A 16,949-nucleotide genomic window follows, 5' to 3' on the forward strand; every position below is an offset into this window, starting at 1 on the left:
ATAATTAGAATACATAAGTTTCATCTCACCAAAAATCTTAGTGCTATCTTGTTACAGGGTTACAGTCACATCTCCCCCGCAAACATAAGCCCTTGGGATCACTGATCTGTTCATCACTATAGTTCTGTCTTTTTGAGAATGTCCTAAGAATGGAAGTATATAGTATGTAGCCGTTTGAGACTGGCTTCTTTTACTCAGCACAGTGACTTAGGGATTTCTTTAAGTTGTTGTATACATCAAGAATTCCTTTTTATCGTTGGGTATTCCATCCAGTGGGTGAACCACTGTTTTGTCTATCAATTAATCCCTTGAAAGATATTCGATGATTGTACTTTCAGCTCTTACAAATAAAGCCTATGAGAATTCCTGTACAGGTTTTTCTGTGAACATAAATTTTCATTTCTTCAAGGCAGATTGCTGGGATTGTGTTTACTAGATTATATAGTACTTATATGCTTAACTTTATGAGAAACTGCCAAATCTTTTCCAGGGTAGCTGTGCCATTTTGTATTCTCACAAGCAGCGTATGAAAATTCTGCTTACTTCTTATCTTAGACACTTGGTACTGTCATTCTAGCAGGTGTATATTGGTATCTCATTATGTTTTAATTTGCATTTCCCTAATGTCTAATGATGTTCATGTGCTTATATCCTCTAGGGAAGTGTCTGTTCCTATCTTTTGCCTTTTTGTTGTTGTTGTTGTTATTGTTGTTGTTTCCTTGTTAATTTTAAGATTTTTTTTTAATATATGAAATTTATTGTCAAATTGGTTTCCATACAACACCCAGTGCTCATCCCAAAAGGTGCCCTCCTCAATACCCATCACCCACCCTCCCCTCCCTCCCACCCCCCATCAACCCTCAGTTTGTTCTCAGTTTTTAAGAGTCTCTTATGCTTTGGCTCTCTCCCACTCTAACCTCTTTTTTTTTTTTTTTCCTTCCCCAAGATTTCTTTATACATCTTGTCACCAACCTTTTTGTCATCTTTGTGATTTGTTGATTTTTATTCTCTCAATCTGTAACTGTCCATTCTCTCAGCTATTTTTTTTAACAAACATTATTAATTTCAATGAAATACAATTTATTGATTTTTTTCTTTTACTGGATAGAATTTTTGGTGACATATCTAAGAACACTGCCTAACCCCAGGTCATGAAGACTTCCTTCTATAAATTTTCGAGTTTTACATTTTACATTTAGTCTGTGCTCCATTGTGAGTTAGTTCTTGTATAAACTGTAGTGTAGGTGGAAGTTTCATTCATCTAGATGTTCAATTATTCCAACACAATTTGTTGAAAAGAAAAAAGTCTTCATCAAATTGCTTTTACACCTTCATCAACAATCAATTGGACATATTTCTGTAGTCCTATTTCTGGACTCTCCATTCTATTTAATTGGTCTGTTTGTCTATGCCTTTGCTTATTCACAATATATCCCTAACTGTAGCTTTATAGTAAGTCTTAAAGTTGGGTAGTGTTATTCCTATACCTTTATGCTACTTTTACAAAAGTATTTTTAGTTCTTTTAAGGTCTCTCTCTCTCTCTCTCTCTCTCTCGGCCATTCCAGGCCACCAAAATGAGAATCTGTTTATATCTACAAAAAACTTTAAAACTACAAAGACTCTGGATAGAATGAAAACACAACGGCCTTCTTTTCCTACGGTGTCTTCTTGGAGTAGATCCAGGCAGGAAGAAGGGGGAGCCCCGTGGGAGGCGGCGGGTCAGGGACCAAGAATCCCCGGCCAGAATCTCCCTTTTGGGCAGAGTTGAGGGTTTCCGCACGAGGGCCACGGACTGAAGCACATATTTCAGGACAACTGCGACCCCCACTGGCCTCAGCAGAGACTCTGGACTCTTCTGGTAGCTGGTAGGAAAGGAGCCGCGGAAACTGAAATGAAGTGGCACCCGACCTTCTGCTAGAACCCACGACCCGAAACTTCAGTGTCACCACCGCCCGGCTGAGGTAAGACCCGCCGTCTCGCACGTAAGTTGCCCTCTACGGGTGCAGGCCGATCGGTGCCAGTACGGGACGCGCCGCGCGACATGCGTCGCGGTGCAGGATTCAGTGGCCGCGGCCGGTGGCTTTCACCCCGAGGCCCGAGGGTGAGCCCGACGAGGGGCGGCGCTGGCCGGGTCTCCTCGCCGTGGCTGCAATGCTTGTGCGGGGCGCGCCGCTCTGGGAACCGGGCTCGTTGGTCCCCGAGTCCGGAGGCGGCGGCGGAGCGCGGGGGACGCGGCGGCGGGAGCGGGAGCGGCGCGCGTGGTCCCCGGAGTTTCCCTCCCCGGCCCGAGGGCAGCGGGAGCGGGAAGGCTCGTGCTCCTCCTCGCGGGGCCTTGGAGCGGAGAGTAAAAGGTGGCCGCGGCTCGGCCCAAAGGGACAGGTTCCACCGAGACTTGAACTCGGATCGCTGGATTCAGAGTCCAGAGTGCTCACCATTACACCATGGAACCGCCGGAGACGCGACCGGCTGCCTCTCCGAGGTGTGCGGAGGCCCTTCCTCCGACTGGCGTTCCCGGCCGCGCCTCCTGCCGGGCTCTGCTCGCCTCGGGGGTCCGAGCTCTGCTCCCCCGCCCGCCAGGGGTCGCCCCGGGCCACGTTCTGCGGCCGCTCTGTCGGCTGGCGTGTAGGGGACCGAGATCCGGTCCTTTGGGGGGGGGGGGGCGGGGAAGCGGGTGGAATCAGCGAGACGGATGGGCTTTGGGGGCCTCCCCCGAGTGCACCTGCTCTGCCTGGATTACCAGTTTCCCGCCAGAAAAAAGTGTTCCCTTCCTTTGCTTTGCCGTTGTCTTCTTCCCACTGCCCCGGGAACCCCGGTGCTCCTCGAACCGGACGTGGGGCGTCCTGGGGCTCCAACCCCTGATTCTGTTCCTGATCCCCTCTCCTCCCCGCGTTCCTCGCTGTCTTCTCAGCTTTCCCTCTTGCTTCACCTCCTTCTCTACCACCCCCTCACTTTCCCCGCTCCCGCCCCGGCACACAGCGCCGGCTATCGGAACACTGGGAAGGGTTGCCACGGTCTGACAGGAAGCAGAGGGTACGTTTTCCATGGACGCCAGAAGCTCGACTGCTTCTCGGCTCATGACACTTTAGCGTCTTTGCCGGACACCCCGAGCAGTGGAGCGTCCCCAGCCAGCGCTCTAGGTCTGGGCAGCGTGGGCCTTCAGCCGGCTCGAGACCATCCCGGGGCTGGGGCGACTCCAAAGCAAAGAACCTGGGTCCGGCGCAGCTCACGGCTGGCTGATCAAATCCCGCCAAGTTGAACCTGGAGCACGGGTTCTCTATGGCGCGGGCGGGGGAAAGCCATGGGTCGTCGTATCGCCCCCGTGTGGCCACAGAGCTTCACGCCGGGCCGGAAGCTGCCGGGGCCAGAGATGCCAGAAAATTCACAGAACGAGGCTACTCAGGACCTCGAAAATAAAAAGTCCGACAAACCACCGACTAAAATAGATGTATAGAGAAGAAAACAGGTATGTTTCTCTCTCCTGGCTACAAGCGGGTTAAAAAAAAAAAAAAACTTAGTGTTTAGGACCGGATAGTCCCCCCAGTTGGAACCCGGGGATCGTTGCCAGGCAGAAGACTGAATCATAGAACCCCCAGCCTTCCGCAGCCAGCCCTCCACTTTTTAAATTTCCTGTGGCCCAGAGACTCGGCCAAAGCCCTCCTGCCACCATCTTTGCGCGACCTAACATCTGAGAACCCGGACATTTATCACCCTTGAGCGAGGGAGGGGAGGGTGGACGCTTTGTGTGAGAAAAGAGAAAAAAGGTTTCACCCCTTAGACTGAATGAAGTATGCTAGTCAGATTCAGTAGGGGAATTATAAATGAGCCAGAACTGTAGTGTGTATCCTGTTACCAGTAGTTATTCTTGGGGAAATTAGTGTGGAGGAGACGAATTGAATTTTTCCCCTATGCATTCTTTTATCATGTCACTTAAAGATAATATATCAATGTGTTGCTTAGGTTTAAAAAAGAAAGGATGAAAATAAGAAAAAATGAAAGAAAGACGCCTCAGATGCCCATGCAGAGGCAGTGTAATCGGGGAGGGAGAAATGAGAGCCTCTTTGGGGAGAGAACTCTGGCGCAGAGTTCTTAGAGATCCCAGGGGATAAAGCTGGAGCCTCACCCAAGCCAGTTGGGGCAGAGGGCCTTGGACTGAGCAGCATTATCCTATAGGCGTGTTGTTTGGGGTTTATCCCCACCCTCTTACTTTCCTCTAAATGGTTCGCAAAACCACCTTCCCCCCCTAAGGCTTGTCTGTGTTTCTAAATATAATTTTCCAGGAATGTAAACTCCTTGTCTGATTTGAGGTTGGGAGAATCAAAGGACAAAGTGAGCCTGGAATATTTTGTGCTCAAAGATTAGTCGAGACAAGTCAAAAGAAGCCAGCTTGAGGAGCTCCCCTGTCAAATTGAAGACCGTCACAAATTTAGAACAGCAAAGGGAATAATGACTATAATGGATTATAACATATTGAATAAGAAAGGAATCCATACAATATGCATGCAGTAATCACAGAGTATAATCCGTGTAGAATACTTGAAAGATGGAGGAGGGAAGGCTGTACTTTATAGAATAGCAGCTAGTAAATGTGAAAGGAATAATGAGGTTGTTTCCATTAGAGAGTCCAGGCTTATGAGAAATGTTTAACTTTTTTATCTTTTGGGGAGGATCAAAGCTAAATAGGATGACCCTGTTCTTTTGTGTTTACCTCGGGTTTTAGATGTGTTTATATTCTTGACTGAGGAGCATGGTGTAAGTTTTTATTCATAATGGTAAAAAGGCAAAATATCAGTTGTACCTCACTTCCTCCCTGTAGACAAATTTTCCACCGTAAGTCATGGTTTCATTCTCCTGAGTGCTTAGAAATTTTCTGATTCCATACAATTGTTTTACATTTTTATCTTATTTGACAAGTTTTGTTTGCCTAGCTGTGAAAAAAAAATGTTAACCAATGCTCAGAAACATTCTTATTAATATATAGTAATATATAGTTAATATAACAAGATACTAGTTGTAGGTAAGCCTGGGAGTTAACTTCTTTCTGGAAGCTTTATAAAACCTCCGGGGTTGTAATTTATTTTTAGGGGTACACAAAGTCTTTTATTTTCTTAGCTTTAAGGAGATAAGGATTAATAATTATCCAAACCACGCCCACCAAGATTTACCTGCTACACCTAAAACTGTATGGTCCTCTTTCCCAGAGAGCCCCCTATTTGTCAGGGTTGCTGGCCTGTAGGAAGGGACGCCTTTCAGTATGTGTAAGTCTGGGATTCCATAAGCTATCCATCAGGTAAGAGGCCATTTTCCTGAGAGGACTTCATAGGCATCATTTCTATAGGTGAAGCATGGCTCTTATTCTGTAGAGTGGGGCTGCACACCAAATTTAACAAGATTTGTGGTAAGATCAAGGTTACAATATTATATATTTAATTATGTTCTGGTAGGAAGAGTAAAGATTCTAATTGAATATTTATAAGTAACTACAAGATCATGAAAGTAAAGGAACTTAATAAAGGCACTTCCCAGTATGTTTAACCCTTGTTACCTTATGCTGAGTAGTTTTATAGGCCATTCAATCTGTATTATTTTATGTAGAATCATTCTTAAACTTTTTTGGTGATGAATTCATTTATAATCTGTAGTGAGATTTCCACAGAATGTTTTTTCACTAATGCAAAGATTTAGTTGATGCAAAATGCATTTAAACAATGTTTCATTCCAGTTTGTATATATAGACTCTGTTAAATTGAGGAGGCAGGGTATAATAAAAAGAAAAGGGGTTTTCTCATGTGGACACTAAAAAGAGAATATTAACCGCGATTTGACGGTTGTTTCGGTCCATTTGTGTTTTGTTGATTTGGGGGTACATAATCTACTTCTGCAAAGTCATCTGCTTCTGGGTAAGAGTCCTGAAAATCCTTGCAGGAATCTTACTACAAGTTGCATTCACTTGTACAGCCTGACAAATGTCCACCTGAGGCACTGTGTTAACTTACACTGGGAAGTTGTACCCATGAGTCTGTTTCCTGTACTATTAATAGTTAAGAATACTAGATACAGTCTATTACTGAGGCTCTTGATGTTTCTTTCAGAAGCCTCAATTTCTAATTCATAGTTTGTAGAAAGGCATTGTGTAAGGAAAAGCAGAATCACCGTATAGGATAAGAGTAAAAGGCTCTGGATAATTCTCCATCATAACCAACAATCTCAGCATGGCCAAGAAATACACATAAAACAAATGGATGTGATCAGTGATTACCCTGAAACTTGTACCAGTTAAACCATTATGTGTACGTCATCCTTGCTAACATAGGGAGTTTGAAAGCATTCATCCTTGGGGTCATACAGATAAAATGGCATTAAATCATTCATTCATTCCTTCTCTCTCTCTCACTCTCCCCCTCCCTTTTACCACCCCCCCACACAACTGCCTCATTCACAGAGCATTAGGCAGTTAGTAAGTTATAGGCCAATAAACTCAACTTACTAGTTGTGAAATCTAATGTGCACTAGCTTTTGAAACCTTAAGAATGAGTGATCCACAATGTTTCCAACATGTCTTCCACTGGTTAAGGAGAGTAGAGTTGACCTTTGAACTGCATGGGTCTATGTATGTGTAATTTTTTCTGATACATGCAGTAAAGTACTATAAATGTATTTTCTCTTCCTTATGAGTTACTTAATACCATTTTATTTTCTCTAGCTTATTTTATTGTAAGAATATAGTATATAATACATTTAACATACAAAATATGTGTTGACTATTGATGTTACTGGTACGGCTTTCTTGCCAATAGTCGGCTTTTAGAGGTTAAGTTTTGGGGAGTCAAAGGTTATACACAGATTTTTGACTGTGTGTGTGTGTGGAGTCAGTGTTCCTAACCCCCTAGTTGTTCAAGGATCAGCTGTATTTGATTTCCTCCTTATTTCAGCCTTCAAACTAATAAACTCTGTTATTTGACTAGCTGACCAATGAACATATTTCAAGTCGTCTTTTTCCATTTTTATGCTTGCTTTGGGATCAGAAGCAACATGATTTGCATACACTTAAGCCCAGACAAAGCTTTCATGTTTCTGTTGAACAGTTTCAATTCCTGTGCAAAATACTCTCCCAAAAGGTCAAGATTTTTGACTCTGCCTTGGTTATATTTAACTTCAGCATCCTATTGACAGCATCCCTGGATCTGACAAGGTAAATGTGTGGATTTGTCACCATGAGCTCCTGTGAACAAAAGGCTTCTCTGCATAGTTGTGGTCACTGACATACAGTTCTGCAAGTTCAGGCCATGCTCCTTGGTTCCCAACACACTGCTATACCTACTCATTCGTGGTAATCTTCAACAGCTTCTATATTTCTCCTAGGGCTTTAAAAATTTTTTTTTGTTATTAGTTTTCTTTATTTTTGAGAGGCAGAGAGAGACAGAGCGTGGTGGGGGGGGGGAGGGCAGAGAGAGAGGGAGACACAGAATCCGAAGCAGGCTCCAGGCTCTGAGCTATCAGCACAGAGCCCGATGCAGGGCTTGAACTCACGAACCGTCAGATCATGACCTGAGCCGAAGTAGGTCACTCAAGAGACTGAGCCACCCGGGCGCCCCTCTCCTAGGGCTTTTTGAATGTCAATTTTACGTTTTCTTGCAGTAGTTGAATCTTCTCATAAAATTGGGTTACATGGCTATAGTATAGCATTGTTATGTCTTTCCATGGCTTCAGATTTCACTTGTCTCTGTGACTTTCAGGACATTTCCAGGAAAATTCAACACCTGAAGGTCAAAACAATGCCAAGCCATACTGACCATAGCCTCGGGCTGCTATCATCTGACCTGTTCACACATTATCCAAATATCATCCCCAAGCTTAGAAGCATAGTCATGAATTAACTCTTCAAATTCTACCATTTGATCACTATTTCAAGATTTTTCTTCTTTCCTTTTTCTCATTTTACTCACATTTCTTCCCAAGTGACATCGTAAAGCTCTGAGACCTTTGCTGTTTTTCCAGAATCTAGAGGCAGCCAGGGGGGAGGATGAGGCAACTCATTTGTTTTTCAGTGCCAGGGACCAGATATTGAAAATTTAACAATTATGAAGATGGCTTTTTGTTGGTACACAGCACTGGAGGTGCTCTAACCTCTACTTCTGTGCTCTGTTGTCTCACTGCCTGGCATGAATTGCTTAAACTTCATCAAACCACAGGATAATTCTGGGTTAAAAGAAACTTAGAGGTCATTTACTTACTATCCTCATTTTATAGCTGAGAAAATTGAGGTAAAGTGACTAATCAAATTTGCACAATGTCTATGGCAGAAATAATGCTAGAACCCTGGACTCTCAGTGCACAAAGCTGACATTGCTTTCCCCTGTAGCATGTGTTTTCTCTGGAGGGTTAAAAAAAATTATAATTTTATGATCATTTTTTTTTCATGTCATAATTCCTAATGCTAGTCCTTTTATCCTGAATCATCACAAAATGGCTTGCCTGGCTTAAGCTCCTAACAAACTTAGGTGGGTGATACTTTGGGCAAGTAAAATGTAGCTTTGTTCTCACATTCAAACCTACAATTGAACCATATCAAGATATTACGATGGATTATTTTCTCTATTTCCCAGAGTTACTGACCTGAAATGCCCATTTGTTTAATTTTTCCCATGGCCTTGACACTCTCTGATAATGCAAAAGACAGAACCTTCCCAATGCACAGCCTTCCCTGTCAAGGAGCTGTCATTGAACTTTTCTTTTCTATAGTCTGTGTCATGAAAGTAGTGAGGTTTTGTTAAATATAAAATTATAATAATGAATATCTTTTCTCAAACAATACATGTGCCTCTTTTTCTCCCTCCTCCAGCCCCTTGTTATTTCAACAGCTATCATTTCTTCTTTCTTATTAAGAAACCTTGTACTAGTTATTCTCTTCCCCATTCCCATGTTTCAAAGAATTTTTCCTTGATGTCAAGGAAGGGGCTGAGCCATCCACTGACCATCTAAGAGGTGATTCTTCAGATTTTCAACTACCTATTTACTTTGCTTCTTCAGTGATTGTGTAAGAGTGACCCAGGAAATTGTGGGGAAAAGGGGGATTCCTGTGCTTTATCCCTATGCCCTGAGATTCTTAACAAGTTCTCTGTGTGATTTTGGTGTAAGTGATTCCTATGTCTGCAACCAGTGCACAAAGGCTTGGAGAACGAGGAATTCACATTAATTGAGTGACTTAGACACTGAGGTTACTCTCCCTCTCTCTCTTTCTGTCTCTCACACACATAATCATCCAAATGTGTACTGTTATATTCTCCATTTTGTAAAATGAGATAATGAGGCTTCAAAAGATTAAAGATGTTATCTACTATTCCATATTTAGGTTAAAATTTTTTTTTAATGTTTATTATTCATTTTTGAGAGAGAGAGAGACAGAGTGCGAGTGGGGGGGGGGGGCAAAGAGAGAGGGAGACACAGAATCCGAAGCAGGCTCCAGGCTCCCAGCTGTCAGCAGCACAGAGCCCAAGGCGGGGCTCGAACCCACAAACCATGAGATCATGATCTGAGCCAAAGTCGGACGCTCAGCCGAGTCACCCAGGCGCCCCTCCATATTTAGTTAAGTGGTGGATCTGGTATTCAAATCCAATAATGTCTTTTCCCAATCCATGGTTTTATTGCTTTACTCCAGCTTCAGTAAAGGATTGGGTGAAGAATACACTTAGAACTAAGGAATATTGGTAAAAATTAGTTGTTTAATAATGTAAATAATGACTTTATTTATTCAACAAATATTTATTGACTATGTGGCAGGGGGACAAGACAAGTCCTGCTCACATGAAGATTATCTCTAACAGCCAAACATTATACATATAATTACTAAAAACATTATAATTGCGATGAGTGTTAATTATTACTTAATGTATTCCTTGGTTCAGTATCATCAGCTAAGGATTGAAAGTTCACCGAGCATAAAAAGTAGACCTATAGAGATGATGAGAATATATTGTTCCCGGGCAAGAATCTTCTGATTTATTTGTCTTAAAAGTGAGAAAACACTGTTTATTCTGCAGGCCCCTGACATTCTAATATGAGGTTGTGTGGCACCGCGTGAAGAGCACTGACTAGGGAGTCTCGAAGCTCCTGGATTTATAAAGGTAGCTCTCCCACCAACCACCTGTGGGAGCTCTAGCAAGTTCATCTTTGTTAACCTTTGCAAGTCTCAGTTTCTTCATCTATAAAATTAGGTTATTATCCTAATTTTTCCAGGTTTCCAAGTTTCTTATAGAGGAACGGCTCCACCATGGTACCCTGGAGACCTTATATGTTTTCACATAGTCACATAGGCACAGGCTTGAATCAGTCCTGGTAGAATATCTTTTCATCCACTAGAGCATGAGAGGATGGGAGGCTTATGAGAAGTTGCCCTGAAGATTTCACTCACCTCTCTATTTCTCCTTATAAGCTGTCATGCGATAGGCTATCAATAACTACCAAGTTTTGGTGAGATATAATGCTTTGCCTGCCCCTTCCCCACCTCAAGGTATGGCTGAGACCATAAAACCATTCAGCTGCAGTCCAGAACTGGCTCCTTAGCAATGGGTGTTCTGCAGCTCCCATTGTGGTTATCAGCCGCTGCCCCCCCCCCCCCCCCCACTTTTTTTGGTGTTGTATGTTTTGGTATATAGGACAGTGGCCCAGGAGGATGGCACATTTGGCTACTCTCCCTTTCACTGTCTATGAAAGTAATAAAGTGAAGCTAAAAGTGGCTCATTGTATTTTTGCCAGACAAATCAGGCAGGCCTTGGCCTTATCTTGTATACTAGACAGTTCCTTCCTGCTCCGGTGTTCTCTGTGTTTATGATGAACTGAGGTGTGTGTTAAAGGGGTCATTAGGAACTGCAACCAAGACCAGGTGATAGTCCCTGGTATGTGTGTTTGCTGAATAAACTTTGTGCTTAGCCTATGCCCTGAGAACACATAGATAAGAGAGTAGTTCGAAGAGTGTCTACAGGTTTAGAGAATGAGAACAGCATTCAGAAGGGTATGCTGATGGTGTCTTGATAGCCAAAGGGAATGAGAATGAAGTTCAGGCTAGCATCAGAAAGCTTGAGGGGAAACTGAGGAGTGCCTACAACAACATCCAACACCTTAAGGGGGAGCCTGGGCTGAGCAGTGAAGACTGGAAGAGTAACTCACCTGACAGTGAACTTGTGTACTTGGCCAAGAAGAGCTACAGGTGGACCCAGGGTTCTATACTGCTGGGCATAATCAACTCCGAGGGGAGGAGGATATACTATTAGGCTCTGCTGCACATCCCAGCGCTTGACCTTGGAGCCGCCTTCACAGTGATGCCCACTACATAACTGTTGGATTAACAGGAATGAAATGCTTGAAGTGTTAGAGAATTTTATCTTGATGGTTCTCTTAGGAGGGGCTAAGGAAAAAGGACCATTGCACGTAAATAAATAGGAATAATTATATTTTTCTGTACTTTCAGTTTACAAAGGTTTTTCTGTACTTTCAGTTTACAAAGGTTTTTATACACATCATATCATGAATACTTAATTGAGTAACTAATTTTCCTGACACCATTCTAGGCACTGGAGGCATAGAGGTCAGTCGCCTTCTCTTTGAAGACTTTAAATTGGTAGGGAGTAAGTACTCAAAAACAGATGGTTTTGTCAGAATGTGGCAACTGTCCTAACCTTTGGATATTATAGCAGCATAGAGGAGGGGCATGTAGTTCAGGACAAGAACATCTCTTGCTAATGAAAAGGTAAAACAGTGAGAATTTTCAACGACGATCTAATTCTTATCAGAGCTTACCACAGGAGAATGTCCCAGAGAATGGATGGTATAAGGCAGGGTCTTCCCTAAAGAAAGATCTTTGCTGCATCTTTGGAGAGTGCCTAGAATCCATCCCTCAGAGGATTCGTGGAATAAGAATGCAAGTAGCTAAAAGACATCCAAATTGGAAAGGAAGAAGTAAAATTACCTCTGTTCACAGATGACGTGATCTTATATGTAGAAAACTCGATAAAGATTTTACACACAAAAAATCTGTTAGAACCAATAAATGAATTCAGCAAAGTAGCGGGATATAAGATCGATGTACAAAAATCATTTGTATTTCTATACCCTAACAATGAACAATTGAAAAAGGAAATTAGGATAACATTTCCATTTGCTTCAGAAAGAATAAAATACTTAGGAATTAACCAAGGAGGTAAAAGACTTGTACAATGAAAACCACAAAACACTGCTGAAAGAAATTAAAGAAGACATAAACAAATGAAAAGACAGCCTATGTTCATGGATTGGAAGACTTAATATTGCTAAGATGTCCACACTGCTCAAAATGATCTACAGATCCAATGCAATCCCTGTCAAAATCCCAACGTTTTTTGCAAAAGTAGAAAAACCCATCCTTAAATTCATATGGAATCTCAAGAGACCCCAATTAGCCAAAACAGTATTGAAAAAGAACAAAGCTGGAAGACACCACACATTTTCTGCTTTCAAAACTTATCACAAAGCTACACTAGTCAAATACGGTGTGGTACTGGCATAAAGACAGATAGATATATAGAGTAGTGGAATAGAATAGATAGCCCAGAAATAAACTCTCACATATATCATCAAATGATTTTCTCTAAGGGTGCCAAGACTATTCAGTGGGTGAAAGGACAGTTTTTTCAACAAATGGTTCTAGGAAACATGGATATTCACCTGCAATAGAATGAAGTTGAACCCTTATTTAACACCATATACAAAAAGGTAGTTCAAAATGGATCAGAGACCTAAACGTAAGATGTAAAACTACAAAACTCTTAGGGGGAAAGCTTCATGATATTGGATTTGGCAGTGATTTCTTGACTATGACACTAAAGGCACAGGCAACAAAAGAAAAAAATAGATAAATTAGACTCCATCAACATGAAAAACTTTGTGAATCAAAGGACTTTATATCATAAAAGTAAAAAAAAAGTGAAAAAAGTAGGAAGTATTTGTAAATCATATATCTAATAAGGGATTAATATCCAAAAGATTAGAGAATTCCTAAAACTTGATAACAAAAAACAACCCATTTAAAAAATGGACTCAGGGGTTGAATAGACATTTCTCCAAAGAAGATAAACAAATGGCCAATGAGCACATGAAAAGATGCTCAACATGACTAATCATTAGGGAAATACAAATCAAAACCACAATGAGACACCACTTCACACCCATTAGACTGGCTGTTATAAAAAAAATTTAAACCACCAAAACAGAAAACCACCAGAAAATGACAAGTATTGATGAAGATGTGGAAACATTGGAACCCTTGTGCGCTATTGATGGGAATCTAAAACAGTGTAGTCACTATGAAAAATACTATGGAAGTTCCTCAAAAATTAAAAATAGAATTACCAGGGGCGCCTGGGTGGCTCAGTTGGTTAAGCGTCCGGCTTCGGCTCAGGTCATGATCTCATGGTTCAGGATTTCGAGCCCCGTATCTGGCTCTGTGCTGACAGCTCAGAGCCTGGAGCCTGCTTCAGATTCTGTGTCTCCCTCTCTCTCTGCCCCTCCCCTGCTCATGCTCTGTCTCTCTCTCTCAAAAATAAACATTAAAAAAATTTTTTTTAAATAGAATTACCGTATAATCCAGCAATTCCACTTCTGGGTATATACCCAAAAGAATTAAAAGCAGGGACACAAACAGATACTTGTACATCCATGTTTAGAGCAACAATATTCACAGTAGCCAAATGATGAAAGCAGCCCCAGTGTCCATTGATGGGTGAGTGGTTAAACAAATGTGGTGTTTACATACAATGGAACATTGTTCAGCTTTAAAAAGGAAGGAAAGGATGATACATACTACAATGTGTGTGCATATTGAAGGCGTTATGCTAAGTGAAATAAGCTGGTCACAAAAGGACGAATACTGTATGATTCCTTTTGTACTTAGAGTACTGAAATTCATAGAGACAGAGAATAGAATGGTGGTTGCAGGGGATTGGCGGTTAGGGAAGGGGGAAATGAAGCATTGTTTAATGGGAACAGAGCTTCAGTTTTGCAAGGTGAAAAAAGTTCTGGAGATGGATGGGGTGATGATTGCATTCAATGAATTCATAAATGAATGAATGGCATGAATGCCATTGAACTGCATCCTTAAAATTGTTCAAATAATTTTATGTATAATTGAGTAATTTAAAAAGAGGGGGAAAGCGAGTTACACCTTTCGAAACAAAACAAAAGAAGAACCAGTGTTATCCCAGCTCTTGAGGAGCCCTTTTTCTTGGAGCCATTATTTGCCAAACGGCATGAAGAGTGCTGTTACAGCAACATGGATAAAAAAATGCAGAGTGTGAAAGGAGAAGTGCCCAGTATTGATCTCCTAATCTCCATACCTGCTTCTTCTAATAGCTGAATGATTTGTCTCAAGCCAGTGACTGGGTCTCAGGAGGATTTCAGCCTCTGTAGATTCCCCCAGTACTTGAGCTCCTGGCTGGTTCAGTGTAGACAAGATTGCCAAGATCTTCAGAAGCTGCTGAAAATAAAACTAATGTACCTGTCCTAGCCAATCAGTTGAAGGGAAAAAGGCATATTTAGTGAGTCATGTAATTTGAGCATTCCCACAGTGATGAGTGATAATGTATCTCCTTTCTGACAAGCTGCTTTCCAGATTTCATTCTCATATTCCCAATATCAAGTAATTGCAGTCTTCACCATTTTCCTAAAATAGATCTGTTTTCAGTTAAAAAAAAAAAAAAAAAGCCTAGAGTCACCTGAGTGGCTCAATTGGTTAAGCTGCCTACTCTTGATTTCAGCTCAAGTCGTGATCTCACGTTATGTGAGATAGAGCCCCACGTAGGGCTCTCGCTGACAGCATGGAGCCTGCTTAGGACTCTCTCTCTCTCTCTCTCTCTCTCTCTCTCTCCCCCCTCCTCCTCTCTCTGCCCCTCCCCCACTTGTGCACATGCGCTCTGTCTCGCTCTCTCTCTTTTTCTCTCTCAAAATAAATAAAGTTAAGAAAAAAAACCTGAGTTTGCATGCAACAACGTGGATGGAGCTAGTATAATGCTAAGCAAAATAAGTTAGAGAAAGACAAGTACAATATGATCTCACTAATATGTGGAATTTAAGAAATGAAACAAGGGGCACCTGGGTGGCTCAGTCGGTTTAAGCCGTCAACTTCAGCTCAGGTCATGATTTCGCGGTCCGTGAGTTCGAGCCCCGCGGCAAGCTGTGTGCTGACAGCTCAGAGCCTGGAGCCTGCTGACAGCTCAGAGCCTGGAGCCTGTTTCAGATTCTGTGTCTCCCTCTCTCTGACCCTCCCCTGTTCATGCTCTGTCTCTCTCTGTCTCAAAAATAAATAAACGTTAAAAAAAAAATAAAAAATAAAAAGAAATGAAACAAAAGAGCAAAGGAAAAAAAAAAAGACAAACCAAGAAACAGACTCTCAATTGTCAACAACAAACTGATGGTTACCAGAAGGGAGAGGGGTGGGGGGGTGAGGGAAATAGGGGATAAGGATTAAAGAGTACACTTACTGATGAGGGAGCATGAGGCAAACTGATGGGCTGCAAACACCCCCCGCCTCCAGGTGGGGGCGGGACATGTGTGATACTCCTGGGCACTCCTGGCTGCCCAAGAACAAAGGAATGGGGGAAAAGAAATGGTTAACTGATAGAGATCATAGTCCTGCAGGACCTAAGTCTCCATCACCCCTCCATAGAGATGCAGGGAAACAAAACAAAGGCAGATGGAAATGACAGATAGAACTAAATTTCCTTATATCCTGCAGTCCACTGACAAATACTTGAGGCCAGCAGAGAAGTTTTTCCAGGAACTCCCTGCTGTCTTAATGCTAATGCTTTGCTAGAGGGAAAACAACCCTAGCTTGACAATAGCTAGGCCTCTACTCTGCTGTGAGTCTTTAGCATATGAAAATCTCACTGGAAACTTCCCCTGTACTTTACCTGCCCGCCACCTCTCCGCAACTCTATAGTATATAACAGGTCTCTCCTCATGGTCCCGCGCAGTTCTTCCTGCCCACGGGTCCTGCTTTAATAAAACCACCTCTTTTGCACCAAAGACGTCTTCAAGAATTCTTTCTTGGCCGTCGGCTCTGGATCCCGCTAACCCTGTCATCCCCAAAAACCTCATCACTTACCAGGATGACAAATAAAAATAAAATGAAAAAAAAAAAAGAATACAAGTTAAACAAGTGTTTAAAAGGCCTGAGATACAAAGGAATAAAGTACTGTAGGGTAGAAGTGGAGTCAAAATCCAAGGATACTGATTTCTACTACAGACGCTCAACGGCCTTCTAAGGAACGTGATAAACTCATCACCTGTCTTTCTGTTCTTCTATGTACTGCATTTGATTCTGCAAACATAGCATTTCTGATGGTCTAGATGTCTTAGGACTCTACCTTAGAACTCATTTCAGGCGTTTACTGAGATCCAGTGGGTAAAGTACTGTTCTGGTTACATCGGGGGACACAGAGGTGACCTTATACAATGCATGACTTAAGGGATCTTAAAAGTGTTGTCAACTGTATTTGAGAACAGCAATGTCAGGCAGAGACCAGCTTATCCTGCTGGAGGGAAAATAAGATATCTGGAGAAAATTATCTCTTCTCTCACAAAAGTCAATCTAACATTCTCTGGGTCTGACACTCTCCTATTTCTCATATGGATCAGGGTTTGTGCTTCTGAGCTTGCGAATGTTGCTGGGAAAATAAAATACTCTATTAATAGCTTCTATGTCTCTTCCTGAGCATGTATATGAAGTTATTTTCATATATAATAGCCTTCAAACTAAACACAAATCCTTATGTTCTCAAGGACAGGGTTTTTGCTTAGCTAGTCTGCCAATCTTAATATTTTACTTGAAGATTTTAGTTCATTGAAATTTAATGTAATTACTATTATAGGTGGGTTTATATCTACCACGTTACTACTTGGTTTCTATATACACCATCTATTT

General features: G+C 42.0%; 1 non-coding gene across 1 annotated transcript; it reads right to left on the reverse strand.

Moving 5' to 3' along the window:
* Nucleotides 1-2,378: 2,378 nt before the first annotated feature.
* On the reverse strand, nucleotides 2,379-2,450 carry TRNAQ-CUG. The gene has a single exon. It is a non-coding gene; the product is annotated as a tRNA-Gln (tRNA).
* Nucleotides 2,451-16,949: the final 14,499 nt, after the last annotated feature.

The sequence above is a fragment of the Lynx canadensis genome, chromosome C1 (genome assembly GCF_007474595.2).
Source record: "Lynx canadensis isolate LIC74 chromosome C1, mLynCan4.pri.v2, whole genome shotgun sequence".
Taxonomy (NCBI): domain Eukaryota; kingdom Metazoa; phylum Chordata; class Mammalia; order Carnivora; family Felidae; genus Lynx; species Lynx canadensis.